We start from the raw sequence: 4,711 nt of genomic DNA, 5'->3' as shown, positions 1-4,711 counted from the left end.
AAGAACACCAAAAGCTAGCTACCTAGCACGCCAATGGAATCTATTTATCCAGCTAGCTACTACGTACTATTATCTAAATCTAACAACTTTATATCATCTATATATATAAATGATGTTAACAATTATAAAATATATAAATATTATACGTTTCTTTAAAAAAGATGAATAAATATAATATCCACATAAAAAGTACACGACACTTATACATAAACCGAAGATTGTATATAGTATTATTTATATATATATAATTTGAATAGGTCCACCACTGATCTAGATTCCATGACTAGTCTAGCTTTTTGCAGTGCATGTGTTTGACAAAAAGTGGGACGTTTTTATAGTTGTTTTGGTTCAATATTGGAGATCGCAATAGAGACAAACATGCAGCTAGCATGGCTGTTGTTGTTGATATAATATATGGTAGTAGTGATGTTGCTGCATATCTTTTAACAAGTTTTATAAATTGTTCCCTCAATAATATCTGATACACGCGGTATCCGGAACGGTTGAAGATCAACATAATTAAAACTTAATTCAGATTAATTTGCAGTAATTTTAGTAGTTGTTGGGGTCTGATCTCATGCAATAATTAATAGTTAATTAATTATTAACAGTAGGCGGCCGGCCAGTCATCTTGATATTTGAACATATATATATATATATATATATATATATAAGCTTTAGGGAGATGACGCCCCTAATTCTCAATCTGACTCTTCTTGTAGTATTTTGTGATCTCTTTAATTATTATTTGTTAAGAGAAATGATAGTTGTAAAGTATGTAAATGTCGTATAATTAATTTGAAAAAATTAAATAAATATAAAATTTATATAAAAAATTAATTTTTAAATAATAAATTTTACTATTTTTTAAAATAGCTATACAGCATTTACACATTTTACGATTATATGTAACATTACTCACGTAACTTTCCATTCCTTTAAACTAAACAAAATTTCTTGGAATTGAATTATATTTTCAAGGCTCGATAACATTTGAATATTCAAATGATCAAGATGTTGGGATTGGGACCCTACAATCATCCCAATAAATTCTAATTAAGGTGCTAAATAGTCAAAATAATGTAGAAAATAGATACAAGAAGATGAAAGCAATTGAGTCAAGCGAATTTTAGTCTCAATTCCTTGCTTTCTTGGACAATATTTAAACTACTATATTGGTCATGAAAATATATACCACCTTATGAGTGGTTAATTTGAAGGGGTAATTTAGAGAAAGAAATGTCGGAGACTTCAACCACAATTGTAATAATATATATGAGGACCACAATAGAGCTAGTGAACTACATCATATATGAAATTGATGATTTCATATAGAACAGAGACAATAGAAAGATAGAGCAATTACACAATGTGCGTCGCATGAAGACATGCCCACGCTTATAAGGGGGTGCATGACACTAAGGTCGGTGGAGTTAGGAGTGTAATCGGTCCGGTCCAGGGGATCATGGATTGAAATTTCTGATTCATCATTTTTGTTGGATTAGACCTTTAGCTATCGGTCCAGTTGGTCCATTTGATTTGACTCGGTCCATGAACATTTTTTCTTCTTTTTTTGATAGAAAAATTAATACTAAAAATTAATTAAATTAATAAAATTAAAATTAAGTAATCTCTTTAACATTTTATATATAGTTATTGAATATTAAGTAATTTCATTGTTTATATGGTCAATGGTAATCCCTTGGATGAAAATTATATAATTAAACTATACAACTACTATATAAAATAATATTATATATGTAAATTATTTTAAATATATATACACATTCAGTCAGTCTTGGTCTCGGTTCGGTCCAAAAAAACCATACCTCAAGACTATCGATCAGTTTTTTTAGTCTAGATCGATAGTCTTACAGTCCTAGGTGGAGTAAAGGGTTAAGAAGTTTTCAAAAAACCATGTGGGTGTAAGTGATTTGTAGGCAACAATATCAATCTATACTTTAACTACTCTCAAGGAGGGGAAAGCTTGTAATTAGTATGTAAACTTGTAAATAAAGATGATAAAGAAGAAAATAAGTCGAAACAAAACTGGGTGTGACTGCACATTGGCCTCACTTGCTCATGCGCATGGGGTTACAAGCGTCAAGTATTTACTAGACTGATGATAGGCGTTGATGGATAGATAAGAAAAAAACAAAAAAAAAAACATCTCGCTAACTTATCTCTCCACTATTTTCATCAAAATATTTTATTGGATCAACCAAGTAATACACTTAGATCACTTGGCAAGCCAATACAAATGGATCAAATTCATACCATTTATATGTAGTGTTGAGACTTGTGAAGTGACTATCTCTATGTATTAATACTCTACCACCACTTAGATCTCATCAATCACATTTAAAATAATATGTTTTTCTATCAAAGTGTTTCAATCCAATAATGTATTGACACCATAGTAGTCGATGTCTTCCATTGCATGACTACCCTCAACCAATACACTATAGTTTTGAATCTTTCAATTACACTCAAACTCTCTGGTATGAAACCTATAACCTCGAACTGTGCAACCATATACTTTATCAAATGACTATTTAGAAGGATCAATTGTCAATGCATACAATTTAGAAGATACTAATTCTAGATTGTGGTTGTTGGGGGGGGGGGGGGGGGGAGGGGGTGGGGCCCTGGGGCTAGGTGAGACCCAGAACAATCCAGCAGCCCAGAGCCAAGCTAGGTGTAGGGACTTTCGGGGACTTGGGCCTTAGTCCAGCTAAAAGCCCATCTCCAATTCAATGTCTTCCCCTCCAAAGCCTTGCTTATGTCAATTTCCCAAGTGGGTTGCACCCACCCAAGGAAGGGCAACACACCTCCCCACACCCGAGTGGGCAAGGGTACGTTGCATTTATTATTAGCCCAGTTACGGAAAACCAAGAAACATCACATTTATTATGTGGCAAAGTACACCCTCATGCGACCACAGCATGGCAAGCCATTGTCGAGCCAGAGACGAGACAGGTCTGACCCAGACATACCTCGGAATCCCACACCTTTCCTAATTGACAAGATTCAGGCCAGGTATAAAAGCCCCAGCCCTTTTACAGAAAAGGTTGGTTGATCCTTTTTACACATACGTGAAACACCTACTAACAAAACCATCAGAGGACTAACGGACTCTCTCGAGTCCATCCTCTGCTCGTCTTGCAGGTACACGGGTCGGGCCTACGCAGTTGCCCAGGTTGCGAAACACGTCGTCAACAGTGGCACCATTTGTGGGATTCGAACCCATGGCCACCGTCACCATCCGAGCAGCCTAGTTGCGGACTCCCGGGGGGCGACCACACATGGAAATTGCTACGGTCGTCTGACCAGTCCCTCAGAATGCTTTTTGTCACTTAGTTCGACAACAGAGGGGGACCGATCTGAGGATTCCTAGTTACGATGAGACCCAGATCCGAAAGAAGAATCGGAGGAGCTCACCGACGAGCTCTCTCCCCTACCTTCGAAGGACCGCTCCTCGGTCCCGTCTACATCCCCATACTCTCCCCTCTCTTCTTCTTCTTCTTCTTCTTCTTCTTATTCTTCTTCCTCTTCTTATTCTCCTTCCTCCTCCCTTCTTAGTCTCGTCTCATTAATTGCCCCCATGCTGTCGCTGGTGAGTTCCTCCCTCAAGGTGTCCTTGAATGACTTGAACCTCTCCCCCTCACCCGGCACCTGCGAGGGAAAGTAGGGAAATGACTCGAGAAAGGCTGCCTAAAAAATCGAGTCATCCCCTTTCTAGAAAATGGGAAGCAAAGGCTCAACGGGGTCCGGTCGAGAGCCAATGGGAGAAGACGGCCCAGCAGCAGGCCAAGGGACCGATGTGGAAGACGTGCCTGTCGTGTCGTGTGGTTTAGCAAGATACGAAGTCGTCCTCCCTAAGAGGGAGGAGGAAGGACTCTAACGAGGGAGGGTTCAACGCGCTCCCCATCATCATGAGGGCGGCTCTAAGGGCTGGCCCCACTCGAGGAGCCGGGAAAGGAGTCATGGTGAGCTTTCGATTGCCTGGCCGCTTGCTAGGAAGGCTCGACCGACCTCTTCGATCCTTGGGCAAGGGACGTAAGCATGCTGTAGGGTGAGTTGCTCGGCGACCGATAATACTCCTGCACGCAGGGATCTAAGAGCTCAATGTCAGTGTTCGAATTGTACTCATGCTTCCGAACCCAGTCCACTACCTTCTCGACACAGGCCTCCTCCTCCGAAGTTAACCAGATATTCACGCTCTGTGCAGTGGGGAGAAGGCCCCAGTTGGCTTGGATAGGAAACTCCCCCTGAGCCTACTCTTCTTCAGGAAACTCCCAACCTGAACCAGAGACGAAAAATAACTTCTTCGTATGGTCTTTGACGCTCGAGTAGCAAGACTCCAATGTAGTGATTCTTCAACTCGGGAACCTAGCCTGGAACCCCTCGCATGTTGCCCAGACGACGATTGATTCAATATACTGACATAAACTCTAGAGCCATTAGGTCGGGGTATACCTACTCGACTCGGGAGAGGGCCTTCCTGGTGATCACATAGTTGGACATCAGGAATCTCCATCCATTCAGGATAATCTAGGCATGAGCCAACCCCAAGTAGTGGAGAACCTCCCGGACGGGGTAACAGAATGGGAGGCAGACTCCGCAAGTGAACATCCCGGGGTATAGGGCAACCCAAGATGCCAACCCTGAAGAGAATACGGCGTGGTCCAACGGACGATCAAGGAACCAC

Source organism: Carya illinoinensis, chromosome 1 (assembly GCF_018687715.1).
Source record: "Carya illinoinensis cultivar Pawnee chromosome 1, C.illinoinensisPawnee_v1, whole genome shotgun sequence".
In the NCBI taxonomy this organism is placed as follows: Eukaryota; Viridiplantae; Streptophyta; class Magnoliopsida; order Fagales; family Juglandaceae; genus Carya; species Carya illinoinensis.
Note: the sequence above shows the minus strand (reverse complement) of the source record.